The sequence below is a fragment of the Polypterus senegalus genome, chromosome 4 (genome assembly GCF_016835505.1).
Source record: "Polypterus senegalus isolate Bchr_013 chromosome 4, ASM1683550v1, whole genome shotgun sequence".
Lineage (NCBI taxonomy): Eukaryota > Metazoa > Chordata > Cladistia > Polypteriformes > Polypteridae > Polypterus > Polypterus senegalus.
The window spans coordinates 13,743,620-13,763,505 of NC_053157.1; the positions used below are offsets into that span (position 1 = coordinate 13,743,620).

At 48.7% G+C, this 19,886-nt stretch overlaps 1 protein-coding gene across 5 annotated transcripts in view; it reads left to right on the top strand.

Moving 5' to 3' along the window:
• Positions 1–19,886, top strand: part of trim2a (tripartite motif containing 2a) — a 175,935-nt gene that overhangs the window by 41,788 nt on the left and 114,261 nt on the right. For 2 of the 5 annotated variants that reach the window (XM_039750268.1, XM_039750274.1), the window contains exon 1: positions 17,224–17,538. The exons of the other annotated variants lie outside the window; for them this stretch is intronic. The gene's annotated coding sequence lies outside the window, so the exon portion shown is untranslated. Of the gene's footprint in view, positions 1–17,223; positions 17,539–19,886 lie in introns of those variants that run through there. 5 annotated transcript variants of the gene reach the window in all.

Here is a 19,886-nt window from a genome sequence, read left to right on the forward strand (position 1 = left end):
AAAAGGCACCTGAAGGACTCTCAGACCATGAGAAACAAAATTCTCTGGTCTGATGAGACAAAGATTGAACTCTTTGGTGTGAATGCCAGGCGTCACGTTTGGAGGAAACCAGGCACCGCCATCACCAGGCCAATACCATCCCTACAGTGAAGCATGGTGGTGGCAGCATCATGCTGTGGGGATGTTTTTCAGTGGCAGGAACTGGGAGACTAGTCAGGATAAAGGGAAAGATGACTGCAGCAATGTACAGAGACATCCTGGATGAAAACCTGCTCCAGAGCGCTCTTGACCTCAGACTGGGCGACGGTTCATCTTTCAGCAGGACAACGACCCTAAGCACACAGCCAAGATATCAAAGGAGTGGCTTCAGGACAACTCTGTGAATGTCCTTGAGTGGCCCAGCCAGAGCCCAGACTTGAATCCGATTGAACATCTCTGGAGAGATCTTAAAATGGCTGTGCACCGACGCTTCCCATCCAACCTGATGGAGCTTGAGAGGTGCTTCAAAGAGGAATGGACGAAACTGGCCAAGGATAGGTGTGCCAAGCTTGTGGCATCATATTCAAAAGACTTGAGGCTGTAATTGCTGCCAAAGGTGCATCGACAAAGTATTGAGCAAAGGCTGTGAATACTTATGTACATGTGATTCTCATTTTTTATTTTAATAAATTTGCAAAAACCTCAAGTAAACTTTTTTCACGTTGTCATTATGGGGTGTTGTGTGTAGAATTCTGAGGAAAAAATGAATTTAATCCATTTTGGAATAAGGCTGTAACATAACAAAATGTGGAAAAAGTGATGCGCTGTGAATACTTTCCGGATGCACTGTATATTTCAGTTGTATGCACAGAGTTAAAAGGTTATTTATTTAAGTTCAGGTTCTTCACCCGCAGTACATTATGAGGTTCAATCTGTGGTTCAAAAAAGAGAAATTTGACTTATTCATCTTCAGATGTATTTTTTATTGATTGATTTGCTGTATTAGTCGTCTTGTGAGTCCATATCTTTGCTTTTTATGTTTCTGCTGCTTTTACTAAATCTAATCTCATTTAATTGTGATATTACTTGTGTAGAGGGTGTAGGGGGTGCAGGGTAAAGAAGAGGTTGCGAACGATTGAAGTGGACTCTTTATGTTCTGCAATACGTTATTAGATAAACTGCCATTAATTTAGTCCGCTCCATTGGGTTGCAAGGAGTCGAGGACACCATTATCTAACATCTGCTCCTATATTGCTAGCTAACATGAGCTCACTACTCTTGTGACTTAGTTGATAAAATTTGGTTGTGCATCCATCGTGATTCAGAAAGCAGAGTATTAGAGTCGAAGAGTATGTATTTGCCATTTTTTTCATTTAATGTGGGAGCTCCTTTTTGTGGAACCTGCGGTCCAGCCTCGCCATTTGCACCATTTCCATGGTAAATTCAGCAATGGAAAATTTCTGTCATGCCCCCCTTCCCCTTGATGCCCCAAGAGAGGAGTGAGTCTGGGAGTATGCGCTAATAGCAAACCATCTGGATTGGGACCCAAGTGCAGCGGGTGACACCTTAGCGCCACACCGGTGCTAACAGTGTGAGGTTTTTTTTAATGGTGGCTGGAGTGCCAATCCTGCCACCAACCACTCCCAAGTTATCCCTGTAAGTTGGGGAGGACCTGCTTGCAGAGCTGGATGCAGATTAACGTCATTCCCAGGATGAAGCCATTGCTGGTTAAGGGCCTTGCTCAAGGGTCCCAATGGAGTACGGAGTCACTTCTGACATTTACGGGATTCAAAGCGGCAACCTTCTGATTGCCAGCACAGAGTCGGAGCCCCAACTCTTTCATTGATGCCCTAAGCCAGTGTTTTTCAACCTTTACGTATTTGCAACTCGAGTTTTCATAACAGTTTTAATCGCGCCCCACCCTAATGTTTTTTTGAAAGGAGCCCACTAATACCAATTTGTTCATTTTAAATTTAATGATATATCATAGATGCATATTTTATTATACCTACTTAACTGTTATCGACATTTATCCAACTCTCTATATTTATTTTTCTAGTATCAGAATGTAGTTTAAGTTAATTTGTTTTGATTTCAATAGATGTATTTTTCATATTTTCGATTCTTGCTTTCTTTTTTTCCACATCTTCACGCCCCTTTTTGTTACTTCGCGCCCCTAGGGGGGCCCGTCCCACAGTTTTTAGAACCACTGCCCTAAGCACGTGCTAATTTTGCTTAATGGTTAAAGCAGCCCTGGTCGAGGGTATTATCTTAGGTTGGCAATCACAGTTTTCAGGAACATATGGAATGCCCTTTGTGCCAAAATGAGATAAATTAAAAAGCAATTGTGAAATAAATCAACATTTATAGGCGGCTCGGTGGCGCAGTGGTAGCGCTGCTGCCTCGTAATTAGGAGACCCGGGTTTGCTTCCCGGGTCCTCCCTGCATGGAGTCTGCATGTTCTCCCCGTGTCTGCGTGGGTTTCCTCCCACAATCCAAAAACATGCCGGTTAGGTGGATTGGCGATTGTAAATTGTCCCTAATGTGTGCTTGGTGTGTGGGTGTGGGTCTGTGTGTCCTGCGGTGGGTTGGCACCCTGCCCGGGATTGGTTCCTGCCTTGTGCCCTGTGTTGGCTGGGTTTGGCTCCAGCAGACCCCGTGACCCTGTGTTCGGATTCAACAGGTTGGAAAATGGATGGATGGATAAACATTTTATAAATAAGTCATTTCAACTTTGAAAAACTGCAACCATGTCTACTTACAGTAAAAGGCTAACTGACTGATAGGCGACCAAACCAGGATAAAAGAGACCTTCTGAAATAAATACTAAGCTATTTTCATCCATCCATCCATCCATCCTCTTCCGCTTATCCGAGGTCGGGTCGCGGGGGCAGCAGCTTAAGCAGAGAGGCCCAGACTTTCCTCTCCCCGGCCACTTCTTCCAGCTCTTCCGGGAGAATCCCAAGGCGTTCCCAGGCCAGTCGGGAGACATAGTCCCTCCAGCGTGTCCTGGGTCTTCCCCGGGGCCTCCTCCCGGTTGGACGTGCCCGGAACATCTCACCAGGGAGGCGTCCAGGAGGCATCCTGATCAGATGCCCGAGCCACCTCATCTGACTCCTCTCGATGTGGAGGAGCAGCGGCTTTAAGGGAAGCCCAGACACCCTGCGGTGGAAACTCATTTCAGCCACTTGTATTCGCGATCTCGTTCTTTCGGTCACTACCCATAGCTCATGACCATAGGTGAGGGTAGGAGCGTAGATCGACTGGTAAATTGAGAGCTTTGCCTTACGGCTCAGCTCCTTTTTCACCACGACAGACCGATGCAGAGCCCACATCACTGCAGATGCCGCACCGATCCGCCTGTCGATCTCATGCTCCATTCTTCCCTCACTCATGAACAAGACCCTGAGATACTTGAACTCCTCCACTTGGGGCAGGATCTCTCCCCCAACCCTAAGAGGGCACTCCACCCTTTTCCGGCTGAGGACCATGGTCTCGGATTTGGAGGTGCTGATTCTCATCCCAGCCGCTTCACACTCAGCTGCGAACCGATTCAGAGAGAACTGAAGATCACGGCCTGATGAAGCAAACAGGACAACATCATCTGCAAAAAGCAGTGACCCAATCCTGAGTCCACCAAACCTCAACAACTGTCTGCGCCTAGAAATTCTATCCATAAAAGTTATGAACAGAATCGGTGACAAAGGGCAGCCCTGGTGGAGTCCAACTCTCACTGGAAACGGGCTCGACTTACTGCCGGCAATACGGACCAAGCTCTGACACCGGTTGTACAGAGACCGAACAGCTCTTATCAGGGGGTCCGGTACCCCATACTCCCGGAGCAGCCCCCACAGGATTCCCCGAGGGACACGGTCGGACGCCTTTTCCAAGTCCACGAAACACATGTAGACCGGTCGAGCAAACTCCCATGCACCCTCCAGGACTCTGCTAATTATTATTAATATATTTTGTAATGTACAAAAAATAAGCGTAAAGTTAAATCAAAAATACATTACTGAAATAACTGAGTATTTCATGTGATAGCTGGCAGTATTTGGAAATATACTGTGTTCTGTTTTACAGTTATTTTACAAGATTTATTTATTTGTGCAGTTCAGTTATAAACCAAAGCATGGTCAGCATTTTGCTTGGAAATGGCCCCTAATTTAAATATAGTTTTAAGAATCGGAATGAGAGACAAAGCTACGCACCAAATACGATACAAAATAAATGTCACTCTTTCGATTGGTCGATCTTGTGTCTGTATTTAGTTTAATTTTTTTTTGAGGAAACTCTGAGGCCAGATATAACATACATTGAAAATAAAGAAAATCCCTTTTTTGTTTATTTGGAAAACAGACCCACCCACACAGGCGGCTGGCTGCGCCGCGGGACTCCATGATAAAAATGACACAGCAAATAGATAGGCTTCCTGCGGGAGGAGCTGCTGATTCAGTTCTACACGGCAGTAGATGGGCTTCCTGCGAGAGCTGTGGGCGTTCAGTCGAGCCCGAGAGCTGCTGATTCAGTTGTACACAGACAGCAGTTATCGAGTCGGCCCTCGGCTCATCCATCACAGTGCGGTTTGGATCAGCAGCTAAACGTGACAAGAATGGACTACAGTGAATAGTCAGGTCCGCTGAAAACATCTTACAGGACCTGCACTATTCCAGAGTCATGAGGTGGGCAGAGAACATCATCACTGAGCCCTCACATCCAGGGCACATTCTCACATTTGGCAGACGTTAAACGCCACAACGAGCAGATAGAAGAAGAGTTTCTTTCTGTAGGCCATCAAGCTCATACAGTAAATGGTGTGTGAAACCTGGCCCCGGCACAGACAGACGGACAACATTGTTTCACCCAACACACTTTTATTTACACTATATTATTTACAATTCGTGCTCACGTGCACCCCCAGTGCCTTCTTGCACCGAATTCCCCAAAGTCCAGGCCCACAGTCTCTTGGCCTTCCTGGCGCCTCCAGTCCTTCCTCTTGCTCAGTCCACTTCCACCCGACTTCCACACCCCGACTGGAGGGAGGCGGCCCCTTAAATAATGCCCCGGATGAGCCCCAGGTGCTTCCGCCATCCGTTCCTTGGCCACGCCCCAGCGTGGCGGAAGTGTCGGCTGTCTTCCTGGCAGCTCTCCGGGTGCCACACAAAGTCTTCCCCCCGGCACTTCCTGGTGTGGCGGAAGTGTCGGGCTCCCGGGATAATTAGGCACCGGGGCGCCGCCTGGCGGTGGCCACGGGTCCCTACAGGGCTGGGCTTCAAAGCCCTGTACCCGAGGCCCCTTGCCTAACCAGGACGGACGCCCCACTCTGTCTGGAGGAGGCACTCGCCTCCTCCGTCCTCCAAGCGCCCCGCCGGGCTCCAGCCCCAGCCGCGACCGCACGGGATAAACCGCATCGGAGCGCCGCCTGGCGGTGACCACGGGCCCCTACAGGGCTGGGCTTCCATGCCCTGTACCCGTGGTCCCCAACAGAACCAGGACGGACGCCCCCTCGCGGTGTGGAGGAGGCACAAGCCCTCCTCTCGTCCTCCAAGCCCCGCCGGGCTCCAGCCCGCCGTTGTGCATGGGATCAACGGCATCGGGCGCCGCCTGGCGGTAACCACGGGCCCCTACAGGGTAGGGCTTCCATGCCCTCAACCCGTGGCTCCCAACAAAACCAGGACGGACGCCTCGGGTCCGGAGGAGGCACAAGCCCTCCTCACGCCCTCCTGGCCCCGGCGGGGCTCCAGCCCGCCGGGGCCACAGTGCCCACCGCTAGCGAGGACACGTGGTCCGAACGGCACAACCCGAAGGGCAGCACGCCCCCGGTGAGGGTCCTACTATGCCCCCAGGGTCCAACACGCACCCTGGGACATCCGCTTCGGCACCCCGCCGGCGCAAACGCCCCTGTGGTCTGCGCCGCCTCGCCCCGCTGTTCCCCGCAGTTGGGACACTATTGGCCTCTCGGCGGGAGCCCTCGCTGAGCGCCCGCTTTCAGGAGGGCAGGTCCCTGACGACGCCGCCCTCAGCACTCGCCGGGCTTCGGGCCTGTGGAAAAAAGGAAAAGAGGGCCAGAAGCACTGCCAGGACACTCAGCCCGAGTGCCCTGCCGGTCTCCGTAGCCGCAGTGCTCCTGCCCCCCTCCGACAGCCCCTGACTTGCCTGCTGAAGTCCTCCGTCGCAGGTTCCATGCCCGTCCGCCTGTTGTTCGCGGCACCGCTCTCGCAGGCGGCTCGCCCATCCGCCCAGGTGATCTCCTCTGCCCGCACAGAGGACGGCCCTTCTCCGGACGCGCACTCCAGCGCCGCGCTCTTCCTATCGGAGGAACCGCATTCACCCTTCGGTTCCTCCTTCTTTTTTTGGACGCGCTGACGGTCTGGGTCTGAGCACAGCTAAAAGCTCAAATCCAGCCCCGTCTGCGCCCAGGCAGAGCGACAGGAGACAGCTGCAGGCTTGAGCGCAGGGCGCTAGGACCCAGGGCACTCAGCAGCCCCGATCCTACCAGCCCCTGCATATTGAGCTCCTCGCCGCTAGCCGCCTGCACCAGGGCGTCTGCTGTCGGGAGGTTGCTTACTTGGAGCTGATCGTCCCGTAAACGGTCACAGCCATGTTCGGCAAACCTCCCCACTTGCTCAATGGAAAGGCAACACTCACCACTCCCGCCGTGTTCTGCCTGCCTCCGGTTCCAGCGCCGCGCCGATCCTCCGTCTCACTCGGTGTCTTTCTCGACGCACCGCCATCTCCATCAGCTGCTCACACTGAGCGGCGAGAACACGTAGCAGCTCCTCTAAGGACGGCTTGGCGGGCCGAAGGGACTCCTCCGACGCACGCCGAGCCGCTGGTGGAGAGAGAGAGACAGACGCGGTGAGCTTACCTGTCCATCAGCTCCACGCGACGCCTGCCTCCTCTGGGCCACTCCCTCTGGCCCAATCGGGTCTCGGTTTGGCACGAGACTGGCATTCCTTGGGCCCGCTCTATCCAATCATCGGCGGGCACGCAAGACACACGGCCAATCCCGTGCCTGTCAGCGGGCGGGACCACCGGCCCGCGGCCATCTTGTCTCCCCTGCGCTGGGTACGGAGACGTGCCTCCCCACCGCGTTGTAGCTGCAGCGATTCCTCGAGCCGCAGCGGCTCCGATTCCGCAGCCTCCTTTGCTGCCTCCGTAGGCGCACTGCCGCCAGCCCGTGGCCCGGCGCCTCCTGCCACAGACGCTGATCCGGCCTGTCCCTCCCTGTGGAAAACAAGGTATGACCGACCCCGAAGGGCCGATTACTGCAGGGCAGGGTACTCACCTCCCGGATCCCGTCTTGCCGAGGCCCCACCTCGGTGTGGCCTTTTGCGTCGCCACGCCGCCTGGCTGTCCGTGTCGACAGCGCGACTTCGGAGCCCGCTGCACTCCAGCGAGGCCCGCCTCCTCTGCACCCGGGATGGCCTCTCTTCATTCCGCGCGGTTTCGGGTAAACGCCCCGGGGGTTGCGGGCGCTCCCGCGGCCAGTGTGTGGGGTCCGCTGCTGCGCCGGGCCGTTCACAAAATATTTATCGTTATGGGGCCCCCGCTTGCACCAGACGGATGGCCCCACGTTGGGCGCCATTGTGAAACCTGGCCCCGGCACAGACAGACGGACAACATTGTTTCACCCAACACACTTTTATTTACACTATATTATTTACAATTCGTGCTCACGTGCACCCCCAGTGCCTTCTTGCACCGAATTCCCCAAAGTCCAGGCCCACAGTCTCTTGTGCCTTCCTGGCCGCCTCCAGTCCTTCCTCTTGCTCAGTCCACTTCCACCCGACTTCCACACCCGACTGGAGGGAGGCGCCTTAAATAATGCCCCGGATGAGCCCCAGGTGCTTCCGCCATCCGTTCCTTGCCACGCCCAGCGGGCGGAAGTGTCGGCTGTCTTCCTGGCAGCTCTCCGGGTGCCACACAAAGTCTTCCCCCCGGCACTTCCTGGTGTGGCGGAAGTGTCGGGCTCCCGGGATAATTAGGCACCGGGGCGCCGCCTGGCGGTGGCCACGGGTCCCTACAGGGCTGGGCTTCAAAGCCCTGTACCCGAGGCCCCTTGCCTAACCAGGACGGACGCCCCACTCTGTCTGGAGGAGGCACTCGCCTCCTCCGTCCTCCAAGCGCCCCGCCGGGCTCCAGCCCCAGCCGGACCGTCGGGATAAACCGCATCGGAGCGCCGCCTGGCGGTGACCACGGGCCCCTACAGGGCTGGGCTTCCATGCCCTGTACCCGTGGTCCCCAACAGAACCAGGACGGACGCCTCGCGGTGTGGAGGAGGCACAAGCCCTCCTCTCGCCCTCCAAAGCGCCCGGCCGGGCTCCAGCTCCGGCCGGCGACTGCATGGGATCAACCGGCATCGGGCGCCGCCTGGCGGTAACCACGGGCCCCTACAGGTAGGGCTTCCCTGCCCTCAACCCGTGGCTCCCAACAAAACTAGGACGGACGCCTCCTCGCGGTCCGGAGGAGGCACAAGCCCTCCTCACGTCCTCCTGGGGGCCACAGGTGTATTCAGCTGTCACTGCCCAGGCTGGGCTACCCTGCCGGTATCTTGCAATATTCGTACATGTAGCTGGGGCTTAACTCATTATACTGTAGCCTCCTTAGTGTTCTGTTTGCTCATGAGCCAAAAATGCTGAAAAATATTACTACATGTAACTAGATAGATTCTGATTTTAGTATAGTAGGCAGGATGGATAGATAGATAGATAGATAGATAGATAGATTCTGATTTTAGTGTAGTAGGCAGGATAGATAGATAGATACTTTATTAATCGCAAGGGGAAATTCACATACTCCAGCAGCAGCATACTGATAAAAAACAATATTAAATTAAAGAGTAATAAAAATGCATGTAAAACAGACAATAAGTTTGTATAATGTTAACGTTTACCCCCACGGGTGGAATTGAAGAGTCACATAGTGTGGCGGAGGAACGACAACATGAATACAGTACAAAATGTCAATTTATTTATATAGCACATTTAAAACAACATAGGAATGCTCTGGCCAAAGTGCTTTAAAATCACAGAATAAAAGAAAACATACAAACAACAAATAACATAAATAAAAATAATATATATGAACATAAATAAAATAAATAATAAATAGAAGTAATGTTACATAATCACAAAGAGGAAAGCATCAGTATTACTGAAGTTCACGGAAAGCAAGTGAATAGAAATGAGTCTTTAATCTCGTTTTGAATTGTAGACGACTCCTTTATGTGACGAGGTAAAGAGTTCCACAGGCGAGGAGCAGCAGCTGCACAAGCCGTGTCTGTCCCCCTTAGTTTTATACTTAGTACGAGGGACAACAAGAGACAACTGACCAGAAGATCCAAGCACTCTAGACGGCTGGTGTAAAGCCATCTAAAAGGTAAGCCGAGTGTCCACTGCTGTGCTGCTGCAGATTTAGTACCTGTCCGTCGTGTGGCATGCTTTGAGACAGTCACCAATGTGCAGCCCGACGTCACAATCCGACTATACTTTCTTAGAAGGTTGGCGCCCTTCAGCATCTGCAATACGAGGCTGCAGATGTTCTACCAGATGGTTGTGGCGAGTGCCCTCTTCTACACGGTGGTGTGCTAGGGAGGCAGCATAAAGATGGACGCCTCACGCCTGGACAAACTTGTTAGGAAGGTAGGCTCTATTGTAGGAATGAAGCTGGACAGTTTAACATCCGTGGCAGAGCGACAGGCACTGAGCAGGCTCCTGTCAATCATGGAGAATCCACTGCATCCACTGAACAGGATCATCTCCAGACTGCTGTCACCGTCCTGCTCCACTGACAGACTGAGGAGACCCCACACTATGCGACTCTTCAATTCCACCCGGGGGGTAAACGCTAAAACTATTCAAAGTTATTGTCTGTTTTTTACATGCATTTTTATTACTCTATAATTTAATATCGTTTTTTATTGTCTTTGTATCAGTATGCTGCTGCTGGATTAAGTGAATTTCCCCTTGGGATTAATAAAGTATCTATCTATCGATCTATCTATCTATCAACCGGGACATTACAAGTTTCTTGGCACACTTATTTTTTTTTTTCTCATTGCTTGTGCGTAAGAGGGTAGAATGTCAGTGTCTGATCCACACATCCATTATCCATTATACAGGGTCACGGGGGGTCTGCTGGAGCTAATCCCAGCCAGCACAGGACGCAAGGCAGGAAACAAACCCCGGGCAGGGTGCCAGCCCACCGCGGGGCACACACACACACCAAGCACACACTACTGTAGGGACAATTTAGGATCACCAATGCAACTAACCTGCATGTCTTTGGACTGTGGAAGGAAATCCACGCAGACACGGGGAGAACATGCAAATTCCACGCAGGGAGGACCCAGGAAGCCAACCTGGGCCTCCTAACTGCGAGGCAGCAGCGCTACCCACTGCCCCACCGTACCACCCATGTCTGATTCCCACAATCGACATAATACAATAGAAAAATTAGAATGTCGAGTGTCCACTGCTGCATTGGTGCAGATTTAGTACCCATCTTTCAAGTGACATTGAGACAGTCACCAATGCACAGCCCGATGTCACAACCTGGACGGTACAAGCGAGTTTCTTTGCACACTTTTCTTAAACTTTTTTTTTCTGCTGCTTGCTTGCACATGATAGGGTAGAATGTCGGGGTCTGATCCACATGATCAACACACACCATATGTTACTGTAGGCCACCGCAGCACAACGCTTACTGACCTCCACATTCCCCCGACACACATTGGCGGTTACTGCATTGTGAGCAGTGCTTAGGGGGCTGACCTCTTGCTTGTCCTTGCAGTTTATCACAATCGTTTTGCCTTCGCGTCACACAGCTACAACAACAACAACATTTATTTCTATAGCACATTTTCCTACATAAAGTAGCTTAAAGTGCTTTACATAATGTAGAATAGAAAAATAAAAGACAATGTAAGAAAATAAAATAAGTCAACATTAATTAACACAGAATAAGAGTAAGGTCCAATGGCCAGGGTGGACAGAAAAAAAAAAAAAAACTCCAGACGGCTGGAGAAAAAATAAAATCTGTAGGGATTCCAGACCAAGAGACCACCCAGTCCCCTCTGGACATTCTACCTAACATAAATGAAACAGTCCTCTTTGGATTTAGGGTTCTCACGGAAAGACTTGATGGTGATGGTCACGTAGACTTCTGGCTTTTAATCCATCCATCATTGTTGGAGTATCATGAAGCTTTGAGTAGGTGGAGGTGGCGCAGGCCACCACCACAAAGAAACTGGAAAAAGAAACAGAAGAGAGAGTTGGGGTCAGTACAGATTTTAGAGCCACCATGAATAGTTATGATGAACTGAACATACAGAGTATCAGGATTAAGTTAAAGTGAAGTTATAAAAAGGCCATGTTACAGTAATGTGTTTTCAGCAGTGTTTTAAACTGCTCTACTGTATCAGCCTGGTGAATTCCTATTGGCAGGCTATTCCAGATTTTAGGTGCATAACAGCAGAAGGCCGCCTCACCACTTCTTTTAAGTTTTGCTCTTGGAATTCTAAGGAGTCACGCATTTGAGGATCTGAGGTTACGATTTGGAATATAAGGTGTCAGGCATTCCGATATATAAAATGGGGCGAGATTATTTAAGGCTTTATAAACCATAAGCAGAATTTTAAAGTCAATTCTGAATGACACAGGTAACCAGTGTAGTGACATCAAAACTGGAGTAATGTGCTCGGATTTTCTTTTCCTAGTTAGGATTCTAGCAGCTGCATTCTGCACTCATTGCAAGTGATTTATGTCTTTTTTTCGGTGGTCCTGAGAGGAGTGCGTTACAGTAATCTAGTCGACTGAAAACAAACGCGTGAACTCATTTCTCAGCATCTTTCAGTGATATAAGAGGTCTAACTTTAGCTATGTTTCTTAAGTGAAAAAGTCCTGTCCTAGTGATCTGATTAATACGCGATTTAAAATTCAGATTACAGTCAACAATTACCCCTAAGCTTATGTCACTGAAGCTTCGCGTGACCGACTTCACTGTGCATATCATGGCAGTTTCTGTCATACGGTGCTCTATCTTGCACCAGTTTCACTTTCCTTGTCAATGTCTGATGACCAATTCCCATTGCTGTCACTATCACTCATATTCGAGCAATGGCTCAGTTTCAGTCAGTCATTTCCCAACCTGCTATATCCTAACACAGGGTCACTTGGGTCTGCTGGAGCCAATCCCAGCCAGCATAGAGCGCAAGGCAGGAACAAATCCCCGGGCAGGGCGCCAGCCCACCGCAGGGCTTAGTTTCAGTTTGTAATAAATCTGCCTTTACAGCTTTTCATATGGTGACCCTCTTTTTCCCTTTTATGCTCTCTGGTGCGTAGACCTTAATAAAATGTCTTAAATCCTACATACGTACCACTCTGTGGTCAGGTCCTTTAGCACTTCTGCCCCCCTTAATAATAATAATAATAATTCTTTAAATTTGTATAGCGCTTTTCTCACTACTCAAAGTGCTTCAGTGAGTGGGGAGCCACTTTAACCACCACTAATGTGTAGCATCCTCCTGGGTGATGTGACGGCAGCCATTTTTGCACCAGTCTGCTCTCCACACATGAGCTGTTAGGTGGTGAAGGGGTGAGAGGGAGAGAGACAATTAGACATAACTAGGCATTATTCAGAGGCTAGAATGACCAGGCCCATCCATCCATCCATTATCCAACCTGCTATATCTTAACTACAGGGTCATGGGGTGTCTGCTGGAGCCAATCCCAGCCAACACAGGGTGCAAGGCAGGAAACAAACCCTGGGCAGGGCACCAGCCCACCGCAGGGCACACACCAAGCACACACTAGTGACAATTTAGGATCGCCAATGCACCTAACCTTCATGTCTTTGGACTGTGGGAGGAAACCGGAGCACCAGGAGGTGGGGGGGTTCTTAAACATCAAACCATTGCTGTTCGTATCAATGATATAACACTAATATTACATTGCTTTGTTTAAGTTATAAAATACAAAATATCTGTCAACTTATATAGAAATTTTCACACCACAACAGCGTGTTAGACTGTGAATGTTGGCAAGCCCCACCATTATAGCTTAAGAGCAGTCCCAGGCCTAGTAGGGCACTATATTGGCATATTGCTCTTGGTATCAAGGAGACCCCATCACGTTTCCTGACACATTCATTGTTTGACAGCCCTCATTGTTATTGTGTCGGAGAGTGGATATTCAGTGTAGTTCATAATGGCACTCAGATTTGTTTTAATTTTCTCGTTCGTGATGACCTCGGGGTGGGGGTCCGGAGTACATTGCATAACTGAACCTGCTTTTTAATTAACTTTTTTGATTTGAAGTGATGTTACCAGCCCAGCCCACCACACTGGCCATCATAGAGTTGTAGAATGTAAAGATCGTCACTACTCACCATACAGAAGCGCAGTCTTCTAAAGAATAAGTGTCTGCTCTGCCATTTCTTCCACACTCGCAGCCTGCCATTGTACTTGTAGGAGTGCTCCATGTCCACCTCCATTCCCTGAATTGAGAAGCCCTTAGGTGTGCAGAAATTCAATAAGCTGTTCTTTGTTTTTGCTGATGTTGAGTTGCAGACGATTTTTAAACTTCTCCCCCCAGACTCCTCTCCTGTGTCTCATCTCCTTTATAAAAACACCCCATAAGTGCTGAATCATCAGAAAATTTCTGCAAGTGACACGACCTGCTGTTACATTTATAGTCTGAAGTGGAGACAGGCCAGTGCCTTGTGGTGCTCACACAGTCCTTGAGTCTCACAAACTGTGGTCTGCCAGACAGAGAGTCCATTATCCAGGACCCTACAGGCTCATCCACCTGCATATCACATAGTTGACCCCATAACAGGGATGGCTGGATGGTACTGAAGGCACTGGAGAAATCAAAAAACAGAATCCTCACAGAGTGGCCAGCCTTGTCCAGGTAATGATAGGCTTATGGAGCAGACAGATAATTGCATCCTCCACTCCAATCTTTATCTGATAGGCAAACTGAAGAGGATCCTGGTGGTCTTTCACAAGAGGACTCCTATAGCCCAGAACCAGCCTCTTGAGGGTCTTCATGATGTGGGATGTAAGGGGTAGATGTCATTAGGTGCAGAGGGTCTGCCTTACAAGGCGGAATAATTTTCTAGAGCAGCCACAATTTTGGCAGCCTTAATGACAGTCTGAACGGGTGACAGGAGATAGAAAGTCAGCCCCCCAATCTGGTGCCATGGTGCTTCCTGTGTGTAGCCTCCTCGCTTTTCCATTCACTATGGACAGCCCATACTGATGATCAGAAGGTGGACACATCACTGGTCGTACCAGTTGAAGTGGCAGGGATGGTGGTAGGGTGGGGGGTATTCAGGGGGACCTGGTAGTTGGAAGAATGTGCTGGTGGTGGTATTAATTGAAGGGATAGAAGGGAATGGTCCACTGTACATTCCATTCCAGCACGTTGAGCCCTGGATTGCGTGAGTCTAGTAATTATGCCACCTCCATTCCCATCGTTACTCCGTGTGAGGGCTTCCTTCCCTTCACTCAGCTTTTTCTTCAGCCTCATTCTATGCCCAAATGACTCGCGGCCTGCAGCAAATAAGTAAGACTCAGTTCTTCTCTTTCATTTCTCTTCAAATGTTTTGTTGAAGCAGATGCTTTATGATAAGCACACACACAGGGGACCGAGTCAGATGATGAACTGCTGGTTTCTTTCTGAGTTCCATCCCATTGTTAATTGGCGGCTGGTTAGGAAAACAACTAGGATTTGAAAACCGAGAATACAGCTCTTTAAGACTAAAGAAAAGCAATTAAGGGGGTCTTAATAAATAAAGTGAAGCACAAAAATGTTGCTTGAGTAATAACTGGCGTCTAATCTAATGCTTCTGATTAAGCGGTTGGTTTGGAACAAAAACCACCATGGACCACCAGGACTGAATTTGAGGAACCCTCAATTAGATGTATGGCAAATGATGATCTAGGACATGCCTTGGTTGAGTGAGGAATGACAAGTCCAGGGAAGAAATTCTCCTTATTTATTCAAAGGAAAAACAAACAAAGGTGCTCTGCAGTGCAAATATAGATCAGAAAAGGCTCTCTGTAATCAAAGGAGCTGTCAAATTTTTTGCAACAGGGTGCCTATCAGCCACCAGACAGGAGCTCAGGCCTGCGGTGTGCTCTTTTCACAGAGTGATGCCTCGTCATTTATAGGTGGTGGACTCAAATGCCCTTCATGGGGATCTTCCTCAGAACCGTGAAGAAAGCAGAAGAGGGCATCGTTGGCGCTAGCGCCCCCTCTTGATCCATGGTGGTAGTACACACCTCAGTATAAATAGTTCAATGACATTCTTACTTGCATGTCTACCTGAAACAAGCGACAGCAGTACAATATTTTACAATAAGTGCAACTTAAGGATGTTTGTAAGTTTGTTTCGTTATTAGGTCAGTCAGTCAGTCATTGTCCAACCCGCTATATCCTAACACAGGGCGCAAGGCAGGAACAAATCCCGGGCAGGGTGCCAGCCCACCGCAGGGCACACACACACACACACCCACACTAGGGACAATTTAGGATCACCAACACACCTAACCTGCATATCCTTGGAAACCCATGCAGACACTTGGAGAACATACAAACTCCACACAGGGAGGACCAGGGAAGCGAACCCGGGTCTCCTTACGTCGGGGCAGCAGCGCTACCACTGCTGCCACATTATTAAGTCATTTAATAATACCTAAGATGACTAGCTTAGACAGGTGGCTGCTTGTTTACTCTGGATTCAGGCCCCTTCACTTTCTGCACTGCTTATTGTGGAGTAGATTTCACTTTAAATGGATAATTTGCCAGTTTTGCCCTGTCAATCTACACTTAATAACCCATAATGACAAAGGGAAAATGTGTTTTTAGAAAGGTTTGCAAATGTATTAAAAAATTAAAATCTTTCATTCATTAAAGTATTCAGATCTTTTGTAGGAGCCCCTTTGGCAGCAATTTAAGCTTCAGGTCTTCTTACGTAAGTCTCTACAAACTTTACAAACCTGGATTTGGGCAGTTCTGCCTGGCAGAGCCTCTCAAACTCCATTAGATTGGATGGAAGGCCATCTTCAGGGCTCTCCAGACGTGTTCAGTGGGGTTTAAGCCTGGGCATTGGCTGGGCCACTCGAGGACGCTCACAGAATTATCCTGAGGCTACCCCAGCATTGTGTTGGCTGTATGCTTCAAGTCTCTGTTGTACTGAATGGTTAGCTGTCACCCTGGTCTGAGGTGGTGTGAACTCTGTCGGGCGCAGATCCCTAGCCTCGGAGCCACCACTCTACCCTTATTATTTAAGCGCAAACATATTTAGTATTTTTATTTTGCTTATTCATTTGGAATATTTATTTCTAATTTGTTGTTTTTCTTTTTTATTGCATTTTCTGTTGGCATCTTCTAAAGCACTTTGTACTGCATGCCTTGTAAGAAAATGTGCTACAGAAATGAATGGTGGTGTTGTGGCAGATCATACTAACATCCAACCATTCATTCATTCACTCGCTGGTTAACCTAACAGGGATGTAGCAGGAAAAAGTAGAAAACTGGACATGAAGAGATCTCCACAGGAAATGAAATTAATTAATGATGCGTTTCAGCAGTGCTTACTCCTGCACCAGGAGATCAATTAATCAATCTTCATTTTATAAAGCCTCTTTCCTAGAGAACACCATAAGCAGATTTACATAGTAAACAATAATACACCCGTTGATCCATTCACTTTTATGTAACTTTTCTCACTCAGCTTTCACGAAAAGCCCGATCTCCTCTCGACAATCGTGGAGGAAACCCGTTACATCTCATCCTACCATGGCAACGAATACGAATTGCGACTCTGTTTGGCTTATTATGTGACATCTGAAGGCCATAGTGAAATGAATCCCCGGCTTAAACTCTTTGTGTTTTTTTCCCACCCACCTGCGCGGTAGCATTTTTGAAGCTGATAACCATAATGGCTGTACTCTCCGATAACAGGCAGTGAACCACGGGGGACCCACAAGCTGACAGTGGGCTCCTGCATCGTCCATATGATTTACCTCTCACGCGTTTCCATGTAGCTTTCCTTTGCCAGTGGCCACTGCCGTCGAAGCTGTCATTTTTTTTTCCCCCAGGGTGGGAGTGGTGTCATGCAATTTGGGAGGATCTTAGTGCCTTATTAGCCCAATGGGGCGTGTCTATATACGATGGGGGCGGTGTCATGTAAATTAAGGGTCCACCCCTTTCGGCCAGGCTGGCCGGTTGGCTTTCTGTCATGTGCTGCTTATCTCCAGGCAGCCGGTGCACCCCGCTGTGTGTTCAGTACGCCTCTCCTCCCTCAAGGCAGCTCGCCACCTCCTCATCCTCCTACTGTCTTTTCCCGATAGCGAAACCCCGCCTCCTCACTCCCACCCTCCCTCCGTCTTGGAGCGGCTTGCTGTGTCGCTGCTCTCTGCCGCCAAGCACTCGACGGTTGCAATGGAGGCTGTTGTCTCGGCGACCTTGTAGAGCTGACCAAGGTACCCGGAGTCTGGGGGTATCCACCCCACTGCACCCCCTGCACAATGGAGACGATGGAGAGCAAGTAAGTCAATGTACGCATGTACCGGCGCTCGGTCCGTGCTACAGCCTGCGCAACGAGCCAGCGGCTCCGTGGGGCTGAACGGTCAGCCGCTATCTGATGCACCTTGCCGCGGCGCGCCGGTTTCCTTTCATTCTTTCGTTGCCTTTTTCCCCCTTACTCTCCAGTTTTCCTTTTCATTTCTTCGCTTGCTTTGTGATTTTAGGCTCTCCCTCGTCATTTGATTTACACTTGGCTTGTATTCGTCCTTTCCCGTTTTAAACGCCGAGTTTAGTTTATTTCTGCCAGTGCGATTATTATTACGCTACTCTTCCTAATTCCTTGGTTTTATTCTCAGCCATAGTCCTTCGTGCTTCGTTTTTATCCACCGTGCAGTGTTTTACAGGTACAGAGACTGTCCGGTAGGGAAAGAACCGACCCTGGACGGGGCGCCAGACCTTTTTTTTTGAAACATTTCTTGCTTTGCAATCTTATTGTTTTTTGCTAGTTCCGTTTATTTTATATATTCAATGCTATTTTCTTTCTTTCATGTTATCTTTCTTGTACATGTGCCGTTCTTTCTTTCTACTTCATATTTATTTCCCTTTCCTTCATCTACATTTTTCATCCATTTAATGCATCCTATAGAAGTACAGAGTGCCAGGTTAAACGAGCTTGTCCAAGTTCTATTTCTCCTCACAAGGCAGAAACCACATTTGATCATACAAAGCAAATTCTGATTCACCAGTTTATATGGGCACCGTGAGAAGGTTCAAATTCCACTCAGACAGAGGCAGAGCTTTGAAGGGACAGCACTCGGTGGCCTCGTTCTTCTCCTTCGTTGTTTATTTCCTTATCCTGTTTATTTCACTAAACCCCCCACACATCTTGTTAGCCAGGATTCCTTTTAATTTCCTTTTTTATTACAGTTGTTCAAGCTTTCTACCTTTCCTCATTATTCTTATCTTTAGTTCAATCTTGCATTACGCCTTCCTCTTTTACTCATTACATTTTCCATCTTTTCTTTCTTCATCCTTTCCTAATTCCGTTTACTTCAGTTTGTGTGCTTCATTCTTTTTATTTTCATTCACCGCCCTTCATGCTTTTGTTCGTAACCTCTTATTTATTCATTCATTCCGTTGCTATTCTTCATTTCTGTTCATTCAATTTCGTCATTAATTCCTTCTTTTTTTTTTTTACTCCTGCTCCTTTATTTCCCACTTTCTTTACTATACTTAATGCTTCCTATTTTACACTTCTTTTTCTCCTTCATGTCTCACTTTCGTTACAAAATTCTGTGTATTTTTTATGTTTTACAGTTTTTCTTTTCTATTCCCCACTTTCACTACTACTTAATTCTGCTTATTTTAAACAGGTTCTAATTTGAAGGACTTAAAGTGGTGATACATGTACATTAGAACAGTCTAGATGAGAACGGGCCATTCAGCCCAACAAAGCTCGCCAGTTCTAGATACACAAGTCTTACAGAATAACATCAAGTCCTAAAGTCCTACTGTCTACCACACTACTTGGTCTCTAATTCCAAGTGTCGGTGGTTCTTTGATTAAAAAAAAGTTTCCTAATGTTTGTGTGAAATTTCCCCTTAACAAGTTTCCAACTGTGTCTCCGTGTTCTTGATGAACTCATTTTAAAATAACAGTCTCGATCCACTGGACTAATTCCATTCTTTATTTTGCACATTCCAGTCATCCATCGATCCATCCATTTTCCAACCCGCTGAATCCGAACACAGGGTCACGGGGGTCTTCTGGAGCAAATCCCAGCCAACACAGGGCACAAGGCAGGAACCAATCCCGGGCAGGGTGCCAACCCACCGCAGGACACACACCAACACACCCACACACCAAGCACACATTAGGGCCAATTTAGAATCGCCAATCCACCTAACCGGCATGTCTTTAGACTGTGGGAGGAAACCCACGCAGACAAGGGGAGAACATGCTCCACGCAAGGAGGACCCAGGAAGCGAACCCGGGTCTCCTAACTGCGAGGCAGCAGCGCTACCACTGCGCCACCGTGCCGCCCCACTCCAGTCATGTCTCCTGTCAATCTTCTTTTCCTTAAACTGTAAAGGCTGAGCTCTTTTAATCTTTCCTCATAACTCATCCCCTGTAGCCCTGACTCAGCCGAGTCGCTCTTTTCTGTTCTTTTTCCAGCACTGCTATGTCGTTCTTGTAGCCTGAAGACTAAAACTGCACCCAGTACTCCAGATGTGGCCTCACCAGTCATTTATAAAGCTTGAGCAGATCCCCCTTGGACTTGCACTCCACACATCATGCTCTGTATATCCATATCTATACAGTGCATCCGGAAAGGTTTCACGGCGCATCAATTTTTCCACATTTTGTTAT